The sequence below is a fragment of the Pongo abelii genome, chromosome 6 (assembly GCF_028885655.2).
Source record: "Pongo abelii isolate AG06213 chromosome 6, NHGRI_mPonAbe1-v2.0_pri, whole genome shotgun sequence".
In the NCBI taxonomy this organism is placed as follows: domain Eukaryota; kingdom Metazoa; phylum Chordata; class Mammalia; order Primates; family Hominidae; genus Pongo; species Pongo abelii.
In genome coordinates, this window is record NC_071991.2 from 77,419,495 (window position 1) to 77,431,561 (window position 12,067).

The following is a 12,067-nucleotide window of genomic DNA, read 5'->3' on the forward strand; positions in this document are numbered from 1 at the left end:
ATACATTCTTTCTGCCTCTGTACATTCTACTTCCTAAGCCTAGAACTCTCTTTGTTTACTTGACAAACTCATTTATCTTCAAGACCAGTTCAGATGTCACACTGCCTCTGCGAAAGTTTCCCTAATGCCCTTTCCTCTCCCCTTCCTTCTAAGATATACTTGCCTGTCTCTGCTTTCATGGCACCCTAAGCCTGTTTCTCTCCTCCATCAGAGCATAAGTTTAAACCCTACAGACTAAATAGGAAACAACATTCAATACTCACTTAATGAATTTATTCACAGCTATATAAAAATAACATGTATAAATAACTTTATATTTTAATTCAACTTCCTCATTCACAGACGAAGAATTTGAGGCCTAGAGGAATACTGAACAAGAGATGCAAACAAGGGACAGAGGTAAAAATAACCCAAAATCTATAGACATTATACACAGTTCAATCAATCTGCCATAACAAACTATGATACTTCTCCTTCCCATAGGGGTATCACAAGTATCTCTGTTAAAAATTAATCACACTGAACACCAAATCTACACAGATAACTATAGAGGAGTCTCCATATATCCATCCTAAATAATTTACTACTAATGTGCATTCTATGGTAGAATCCAACAGATTTACAGGTTCCCAAGGCTAAGTCTTTTCAGAGTCATATCTCACATCAAACAAAATGCCTTCCTCTTTACAGAGGGTGAAGAAACATTTATTATTGAATGCTGTCCTTTACCTTCCTGAAATCAGAATACATAGTTTACCAGAAAAACAGAAGAAAATGCATGTTATCATATCATGCAGATAATAGCTTAGAACTGCAGTTTTTATTTTTTCTTTTGACCCAAGAATTGATAGAAAAGATCTGAAAATTACCAGATTTCCTCTTTACCTGTATTACTTTAGCTCTAATTGTATTGTACTGAAGGCAGAGAATCTAATGGAACCCATTTCTACTCTTTGGAATTACCTGAAATTTTCCCTGTGACCAAAAGCATGGTCATTTTTTATAAACGTTTCATGAATTACAGAGAAGATATTTTGTTTTCAGAATATATAGTTCCTTGTCTTGTATATCAATTGAATTAAATTATAGAATATAGGAATAATTATCAGTTTTATCTGTTACAGACTTAGAAGAGTACTCTAAAAGCTTTAAACTACTATTGAGTTCTAAAAATTCTCTTTATTTTTTGCACATTCTTGACCTTTATATTTTAGTTCTATATTATTTAGCACATATAGATTCTTTTTTTTTCCTTTTTTTAAAATTATACTTTAAGTTCTAGGGTACATGTGCACAACATGCAGATTTGTTACATAGGTATACATGTGCCATGTTGGTTTGCTGCACCCATTAACTCGTCATTTACATTAGGGATTTCTCCTAATGCTATCCCCCTCTCCCAGCTACCCACCCTATGACACGCCCTGGTGTGTGATGTTCCCCTTCCTGTGTCCAAGTGTTCTCATTGTTCAATTACCACCTATGAGTGAGGACATGCAGTGTTTGGTTTTCTGTCTTTGTGATAGTTTGCTCAGAATGATGGTTTCCAGCTTCATCCACGTCCTTGCAAAGGTCATGAACTCATCCTTTTTTATGGCTACATAGTATTCCATGGTGTATATGTGCCACATTTTCTTAATCCAGTCTATCACTGATGGACATTTGGGTTGGTTCCAAGTCTTTGCTATTGTGAATAGTGCTGCAATAAACATACATGTGCATGTGTCTTTATAGTAGCATGATTTACAATCCTTTGGGTATACACCCAGTAATGGGATCGCTGGGTCAAATGGTATTTTTAGTTCTACATCCTTGAGGAATCACCACACTGTCTTCCACAATAGTTGAACCAGTTTACACTCCCACCAACAGTGTAAAAGCATTCTTGTTTCTCCACATCCTCTCCAGCATCTGTTGTTTCCTGACTTTTTAATGATTGCCATTCTAACTGGTATAAGATAGTATCTCATTGTGGTTTTGATTTGCAGCCAGAAGGGAGTGGGGGCCGATATTCAACATTCTTAAAGAAAAGCACTTTCAACCCAGAATTTCATATCCAGCCAAACTAAGTTTCATAAGTGAAGGAGAAATAAAATCCTTTACAGATAAGCAAATGCTGAGAGATGCTGTCACCACCAGGCCTGCCTTACAAGAGCTCCTGAAGGAAGCACTAAACATGGAAAGGAACAACTGGTATCAGCCACTGCAAAAACATGCCAAATTGTAAAGACCACCAATGCTAGGAATAAACTGCATCAAATAACAGGCAAAATAACCAGCTATCATCATAATGTCAGGATCAAATTCACACATAACAATATTAACCTTAAATGTAAATGGGCTAAATGCCCCAATTAAAAGACACAGACTGGCAAACTGGATTAAGATTCAAGACCCATTAGTGTGCTGTATTCAGGAGACCCATCTCACATGCAGAGACGCACGTAGGCTCAAAATAAAGGGATGGAGGAAGATATACCAAGCAAATGGAATGCAAAAAAAAGCAGGGGTTGCAATCCTAGTCTCTGATAAAACAGACTTTAAACCAACAAAGATCAAAAGAGACAAAGAAGGCCATTACATAATGGTAAAGGGTACATATAGATTCTTGACATCAACATTACAGCTTATATGCATCACTATTATAATTTGTCCCATTAATTATTTTTGAAATTTTATGCTACTGAATATTATGACCCCCTTCTGCTTTCTTTCTGTTAATTTGCATGGTATGCTCATCCTAAAAGATTTTTTTATGTGTATCATAAAACAAAGTATGTTTTTATACTTTTTGAAAAAAACATTGTAGCAAGCCTTCTGGTTGTAAAAGGTGAGCTTATGCCACTTATATTTATTGTTATAACAAATTTGGTTTAATTTGTCATGTAATTTTTTCCTATTCTGGAATGTTTCCTTGCTAATTGCTTTCTGTTTTATTGTTTGTTTCTTCTCCCTTTATCTTTACCTCCTCCCCACATCACAGGTAACTTTGAAGATACATAAACTGTTTCTAGTTCTATTAATACTACTAGAAGTTATTTATATTAACTTTTTGAATATTTTTCCTGGTTATAAAGGCAATACCTACTAATTTTAGCAACACTAGGAAACAGAAAATTGACATCTCCCATTATCTGATTTATAGTAATTTGTTTAAAATTTTAAAGTTTACTTTAAATTCCTTCCACCATGAAGAAACAAAAGACAACAAACTGTTGAGAGGCAAAGCTGACACTTATCAGTTGACCTCTAAATTTAAAAGGCCTATATAAAGGTCAGCTATAACCAGATAAGAAAACGCCATTCTAAGTGAATAACTTGAGCCTCTACTTAAATTGCTCCAAGCAATCTGAAAAGTTGTATGTAGTCCATTTAATTATTAAAACTCCTTTTAGTTTAGTAAATAAACAATAGGAACCATTTTAATGGTTTTTTTGAAAGGGTGGTGTTAAATTTATTTTATTTGTGTTTTCTACAGACTGTCTAGTTCTGTCACCCAGGGCTAGAGGACAGTGGCATGATCACAGCTCACTGCAGCCTCAAACTCCCAGACTTAAGTGATCCTCCTGCCTCAGTCTCTTGAGTAGCTGGGACCACAGGTGTGCATCACCACACCCAGCTAATTTTTTAAATTTATAGAGATGAGGCCTCACTATGTTGACCAGGCTGGTCTCAAACTCCTGGGCTCAAGTGATCCTCCCACCTTGGCCTCCCAAAATACTAGGAATACAGGTATAAGCCACCACTCCCAGCCTTGTTCTTTTTAGACACAGGGTATTGCTCTGTCGTCCGCCCAGGCTGGAGTGTACCGGCATGATCATAGCTCACTGCAGCCTGGAACTCCTGGGCTCAAGCTATCCTCCCACGTCAGCTCTACAGTAGTTAGGACTATAGGTGTGCACTACCACATCTGGCTAATTTTTAAATTTTTTGTGGGGATGGGGTCTCGCTGTGTTGCTGAAGATGGTTTCAAACTCCTGGCCTCAACCAATCCTTTCCCCTTAGGCTCCCAAAGCGCTGAGATTACAGGCGTGAGTCACAATATTCAGCCCATTTTAATGTTTTATAATGAGTTAAATATATAAATAATCTATAAATGAGTCCCTTGGTCTGTATAATAATATTCTAATCTATACTTTTACTTATTTACTCTATATTTACTTAATTTTTCTTTTATTATATTTTTAATCATTGAATCTTTACCTATCTCTTTAAAAAGATCACATGCTCTACCCTTAGTGTTCACTTTCTATAACTACTCTGTCAGAACTATGGTCTTCAAATTATTTTTACTAAGTGTCCCTATTGGTAAATATATAGGCATGCAGTAATCTGTAGCTGCTTATTTATGAACTGGATATCTATGATATTGCTAATATGTTATATATTATAAAACAGAAAAATAGAAATATATATGTAGGAAATAAAAAATAAAAATACAGAAATTATATTTTATTTCTGTATCTCAAAAAATAAATTTCGGGGGGCAACAACCTATTCAACAACCTATTTAGAGACATTAAAAGCTTGACTATACACTCTAGAAAATATCCTGCTGCAAAAAAGTCAACCAATTCTTTGAAATCTGTGACAAGCAGCTAAACTTTTAGATCTAATAAATTTAAACATGTAGTCAGCTCCTTCAAAAGGTCAGTAGCTATTAATAAATTAAGTTCTGGCCATGGCAATAAGAACCTTAAAACCTAAATACAAAACACTCTAAGGTAGAATGCTTAGGAACACTAGAAAGTAAGAAAGACAAAGTACACTACAGCATCTTTGGAAAAAGACCCAACCACGCAAACAAGGTATTTTGCATGCAAATAAAAGTTAAAAGTAGTTACAATGAAAGCGACCTCCTGAGCCTGCACGGTGGCTCACACCTGTAATCCCAGCACTTTGGGAGGCCGAGGTGGGCAGATGACCTGAGGTCAGGAGTTTGAGACCAGCCTGGCCAAAATGGTGAAACCCTGTCTCTACTAAAAGTACAAAAATTAGCTGGGCCTGGTGGAGGGCAACTGTAATCCCAGCCAGTCAGGAGGCTGAGGCAGGTGAATCGCTTGACCCGAGACGCAGAGGTTGCAGTGAGCCAAGATCGCGCCACTGCACTTCAGCCTGGGTGACAAGAGCGAGACTCTGTCTCAACAACAACAACAACAACAAAAAAAAAACTACCTCCTCAAAAATGTAAGTCTGAAAAAAACAAAGTAGGTTCTCTTATAAAATGAAAGTGCCAGAGTAAAATTAAATCAGACTGCTCTAATATATGTTAAATTTAGATTTTAATAATTCAATTTCATTAAACAATTTAACCCTAAGTCTGAAAATTTTATAAACTAGCTATAATATTCTATAGCTACTTTATTTATTTATTTATTTATTTATTTATTTATTTGAGACAGAGTCTCACTCTGTCACCCAGGCTGGAGTACAGTGGTATGATCTCGGCTCACTGTAACCTCTGCCTCCCAGGTTCAAGTAATTCTCGTGTCTCAGGCTCCCGAGTAGCTGGATTACAAGTATGAACCAACATGTCTAGCTAATTTTTGTATTTTTTATAGAGACAGGGTCTCACTATGTTGGCCAGGCTGGTCTTGAATTCCTGACCTCAAGTGATCTGCCTGCCTCAGCCTCCCAAACTGCTGGGATTACAGGTGTGAGCCACCATGCCCAGCCTCTATAGCTACTTTATAAAACCTTTATTTTAACAGGTAGTCAGTGAGTTTTTCATGATATTTAACTTCACTTATTCATATTAATTCAACTTTCATTGAAATCAAAATACCAAATTCATCAAGATCAGACTGAATACAAGACATTAAATTGCTTTTCTTCAACTTCAAAATATCTGGAAATGATATAGTTCTTAATCTACCTGAGATCAAAAATAGCCATAAATAAATACAGGTGAGGAATTTTCCTGCTATTGGTTCACTAAGGCTAAGCATAAATTTGCTAAAGCTCAATTTTATTAATAGAAATTTACTTCATTAATTCTGTAATGAGAATACCTTGAAAGCTATAGTTTTTAATGTATTATCACTACTAACATTAAGTAATTTTCTCCTTGCCTCGCAGTTATAGACAATGATTTTCAAAATAAATTTTTTTTAAAAAAGGTAACAAAATAACTGAGAATACAAGATATGGAAAGGTGACTGGTATGTTTTTCTACCCAATCTAATGTACATTAATAGTTATCATCCAATAGAATCATTACTAGATTTAGTTTTCCTAAGGTAGCATAATCTAAGCACTTCAACAGCCATTAATAGTCTTCCTCCTTGGCATATAAAATGATGAAACATTAGCCAAATACATGGGCCACATAAAATAAAATCACCAAATTCAAATGAACTTCAGATAAGTGACAGGAAGGATACTAGTTGTGAATATGCTATCTGAAATAAAACCAAAGAGCAAAACAAAAGCTCTCTCGATGTGGGTAGAATCTGAAATACTAATCAACCAAACCTGGAACCCTGCCACAGAAGCAATCTAGAAAACATGCAGAAATGACCATATGGCTGCCCTGCAGAATCTGGAAAGAAACCAATCAAGAAGCTGACAAGAGAAACAAACATGCTTCTGACCAAATGAGGCCTGACAAAACTCTGTAACCTGAGGTCCATCAGGAAAAACAAACAAACCAAAAAATGTAGTCAGGCAGCTATTTAGGCATGATTCTCTAGGTTACAGCTCACCCAATAAACTTATGTCAAATGACACATAAGTTAAGACATTTAGAAGGAGGCCTTCAGTCTATTTTCAAAGAAAACTCAAGGGAGTATCTTTGCATCAAGGTTGAAAAGAAAACTTCACTAATCTGGCTACAAGAAGCCTGGTAACAAGCACTGAAAAGGTACACAACAAATGAAGACGGAGCTCTGATATTTGGAATACTTTTTTTTTTTAATTATATATATGGCAAAAGATTTTTTTAAGTTCATCTTTTTGGGAGGTGGCAGAATGATAGTCCTTTAAGGAACTTTAGCAAAGTAGCAATTAGTAGAAGGAGATTCATCAGCCTTATAAATTTCAAATGAATTCTGTTAATGAAATTCAAAACATCTAAAATCCACTATGACTAATGAGTTCATATACTAAAGAAGTAATCACAAAGTATTAGCAACTACAAAAACAACTAAAATAACTGACCAAAGGTGGAAAGTCATATTTGTAAGAAAAAGGAACACAAATATTCCTAATCAGAAAACAACATTTCACAAAATTCTGTGAATTTAACTTCCAGTTAAAGCACCAAAGCTTAGAAAATTTTTTACCAAATGAGACAGAGTCACTATTACATCTCAATTTATAAAGAAAAACTGTTTTTAACAACAGCACAACAATAAAGGTTACAAAATGGGCTCCCTTTTTTTCATTTTTATTTTTTTAATTGAACTTAAAATTTATTATTTTTTATTATACTTTAAGTTCTAGGGTACATGTGCACAACATGCAGGTTTGTTACATATGAATACATGTGCCATGTTGGTGTGCTGTACCCATTAACTCGTCATTTACATTAGGTATATCTCCTAACGCTATCCCTCCCCCCTCCCCCCACCCCACGACAGGCCCTGGTGTGTGATGTTCCCCTTCCTGTGTCCAAGTGTTCTCATTGTTCAATTCCCACCTATGAGTGAGAACATGCGGTGTTTGGTTTTTTGTCCTTGCGATAGTTTGCCGAGAATGATGGTTTCCAGCTTCATCCATGTTCCTACAAAGGACATGAACTCATCCTTTTTTATGGCTGCATAGTATTCCACGGTGTATATGTGCCACATTTTCTTAATCCAGTCTATCACTGATGGACATTTGGGTTGCTCTGTCGCCCAGACTAGAGTGTAGTGGTACGATCTCGGCTCACTGCAGCCTTGATCTCCCAGGCTCAGATGATCCTCCTGCCTTAGCTTCCCGAGTATTTGGGGCTACAGGCACATGCTACCACGCCCAGCTAATTTTTGTATTTTTTGTAGAGGATGGGGTTTTGCCATATTGCCCAGGACGGTCTGGAACTCCTGGGCTCAAATGATTTGCCTACCTCGGCCTCCTAAAGTGCTAACTAATATTATTGGTCAAACACCTTGATAATTAAAGTAGGGAATAATTTCCTCAATATAATGACACATAGGAAAAAGCATTTTCCCTCAAAATTTGCTTTTTATTTAATAAGAAATAAAGGTAACAGAAAAATATTCACTCTTCTAGTAGAGGATACTACTAAAATTTTTCACTTGCTTTTACTTGGGATTGATGTCCATACATAGAGAAATACACACACATACACAAAACACAAACACATACACTCACATGCTCTCCCTATTTGTCCACATAACAGTTTCACTTCAAACACTGATATGCAAACACAAACACTGTTAGTGTATTAAGTGAAACCATTACCTGGACAAATATGGAGAGAGAGAGAGAGAGAGAGAGAGAGAGAGTGTGTGTGTGTGTGTGTGTGTGTGTGTTTGTGTGTATCTCTATGTATATCTATGTAATATATGTAGCATTTTCTGTCCATTAAATAAAGTCAATATTCAAGACAGTTCCTTATATAAAAGTTTTGTCAACGTATTCCAACAATATGAAGATGCTGGTAGAATAGATTTTAACGACAGACAGATAGCAATGAAGAAAAGTGCTACACTTGAATGTCCCCTCCAAAACTCATGTTGAAATTTAATTGCCACTCTGATGGTACTAAGAGTTGGGACCAACAAGAGGCAATTAGGCCATGAGGGCTCTGCCTTCATGAATGCATTAATGTTATTACAAGAGCAGGTTGTTATAAGAGCTAGGTCAACCCTCTATTGCTCTCTTGCCTTTCTACCTCTGTCATGGGATGACATAGCATGAAGACCCTCACCAAATGCTAGTACCTTGATACTGTACTTCCCACTCTCCGGAATTGTGAAAAATGAATTAATTTTACTCTGCCACTTTCACAAAAAAGAAAATCAGACTGCTCTGATATGTAAGTTAAATTTAGATTTTAATAGTTTAATTTCATTAAATAATTTAACCCTGAGTCTGAAAATTTTATAAACTAGCTATAATATTCTATAGCTACTTTATTTATTTATTTATTTATTTATTTATTTGAGACAGAGTCTCACTCTGTCACCCAGGCTGGAGTGCAGTGGTGTGTTATTGGCTCACTGTAACTTCTGCCTCCCAGATTCAAGTGATTCTCATGTCTCAGCCTCCCAAGTAGCTGGGATTACAAGCATGAACCAACATGTCTGGGTAATTTTTGTATTTTCTGTAGAGACAGGGTTTCACTATGTTGGCCATGCTGGTCTGTGACACTCTGCTATAGCAATACAAAACAGATGAAGACAATAGCCAAACAAAAGATTCAAGGACAATACAGATGGTTCCACATTTATGATATTTCAACTTAGAATTTTGACTTTATGATGTGTTTATCAGGATATAAGCCCATCATACCTAAGTCAAGAAGCATTTGGACTTACAGTTTGACTCACAATTTTTTGACTTTACAATGGGTTTACTGGGGTATTAAATGCATATTTGACTTAAAATATTTTCTTTTTTTTTCAGGATGTAACCCCATTGTAAGTCAAGGAGTATTGGCATCTACAACATAATAAAATCACAAAGTATCTCCACAAAACACCAAATATAAGTGAGTTGGGAGAAAGCATAAAAAAGTATTGGGCCATAGTGGTATCAGCATCTGTGTGAGAGACAGCAAAGGAATGTACCCAGGCTTCTGATGGTCCAGAGAACACAATTCACTAATGGGTAAATGTAAAGGGCCAATCTAGAATAGTAGCCAAATTGAGAGGGGATTCCACACAATCTGATTTGCAAGTGAAGGCAAGAGGACATCAACTCAATAAAGTCTGAGATACTAGAGCAATATGGCTATGCTCAAATCTAACAAAAAAGAACCACTTCCAACATGGAATCCAACAGTAAAGAGAAATTACTGAGAGTCTAACCAAAATTGAGCAGACAGAAGCAAAGAAAAGAAGGTTGAGAAAAAGTTGGACAATGGAGTCAGGAAGAGAGCAGAATCGAGAATTTTTTTAGAAGTCATTTTACAAAAACAATAAGAGTGGGAGCACTAGAGCCTTGAAGACAGAAATGGTATCATGAACTATCTACCCTATTTAAAAGTACAAAAAAATTCATTTTACTTAAAAAAAATGAACAACAGAAAATAGCAGATTCTTCCTAAAGTTATTGTAAGGGAATAAAAGCATACAAAGAATAAAAGATGTCCCTATGAATAATGAAAGCATGCCAGAAAGACATGCCCACATAAGATGAAAACTGTGACCTAATATTTCAAAGTAAGCTAAAAATCCTTTTTTAAATGACAACAGTGATGAAAAACCTCATTACTTAAAAAATACTCAGAAATGATGTGTTTGACAGCAAGGAAGATATGAAAATAGAGGTGATCAAACTCAGGAAAAACTTTGAAAAGATATCAAAACTTATTTTAGGGATGAAGACTAAGTTACAAGAAACACAAGAATGAATAAACACAATGGATAATGCCTTAACAGGAACAGGAAATGGTTAAGAAAAAAACTACAGAATTAAAAAAATGAAGAGACAAGATTTCAAAAGAAAGTAATATGTAACATAGGCAAAGAAGGTCCAACATATGCATATAACAGGAGTCCCTCAAGAAATGACCAAAGGAACAAAACAAAAAATACTAAAAACTATAATTTTAAAAACTCTCCTAAAATAAAAGATAACTTGAAAGGACATACTGAAAGGACATACTTATATCTGGGGAAAATAATCAACATATCAAATATATTTGATAAAGCTAAAGTGACCTTCAAGTATAAAGGCCACAGATTAAAAAAACTATATCTGAGTTCTTGCTACATAACTAGCAAGAACTTATGGAATATTATTCCTATGAGTCTTTCCTGAAAATCTATTAGAGAATGCTCTTCAATCAAAAGCCTGGAAAGGAATTAACATAAGAACTGGTGGAAGGTGTGAGTCATTGAGCCAGCACCTTTGAAGGGGAAAAGAGCAGCAGTATGTTCAGTATCTCTATGAGCAAGTCTTCCACCACTAAATGAAATAAGTGACCATAGAAGGATAGTAAAATTATATTGTTTCCCTCTCAACACATTTGAATTTAAGACTATAAATTTCCAGAATGTCCTATAACTAAATGTGAGTTATTAAATTCCTTCTAGAGCCAGATATATATGAGAGAGAGAGAGAGAGAGAGACAGACAGACAGAAAGAAAGAAAGAAAGAAAGAAAGAAAAAATAAATTCTAACATTCCTCCAACGTCGTTGAATTGGCTAGCCTTAGAGAGGTAAGTTTTCTTCCTAAGTAACCTAGTAAAGAAATCAGCTCCTGCTCAATCTAGAGGGGAAAGTAACTGAAATTGGAGGATTCACACTAAAACCATCAATAGGTTTTTGCCTATTCTCTCCCTCCAAGCCTGACACTCACAAAGTTCCAAGTGCATCCTATGGAAGTCTATAGCAAGAACCAGGAAGGGATTAAGAAATAGTAGTTCCTTTTACGGAGAAAGATATTTACCATGAGAAATGATGGGATAATGGACTGAGGGGGTTGAAGAAGAGCCACGTAGAAAAGAAAGAAGCCTTGAGGAAGATCTTCTCCTTGCAATGAGGTAAATCTAGAAGGGCCTCTTACGGAACAAAGAGAATAACCAGGTTCCTTCCACACCACCTTACCATCTACTGGACACGTTAATAAAGAATAAAGCATCCCTAAAATTATTTTCAAGGCCAAGAAAAAGCTGATTATGGCTATTAATATTATGGAATCTCTACAAAAGGACAATCAAATTATGTCATGTAAAATAATGTATTTAGATAGCTGTATGCCTATAATTCCTCTAATTCTGAAAAGTAACATTCTTCCTTGGAAAATTATCAGCATTCTTATCTCCTATTTGAATAAAGAACAGCTAAATATAATACAGAAAACACAAGTCTCCTAGACAAGTGAATAGCCCTTCTCATGATATCTAAACTGAAAAGTAGAATTCCAAATCCAAATATATTTTAACATACAATT

General features: G+C 35.5%; 1 protein-coding gene across 4 annotated transcripts in view; it reads right to left on the reverse strand.

Annotated features, from left to right (window-relative positions):
* Positions 1–12,067, reverse strand: part of GLCCI1 (glucocorticoid induced 1) — a 118,474-nt gene that overhangs the window by 84,015 nt on the left and 22,392 nt on the right. The window lies entirely within an intron of this gene.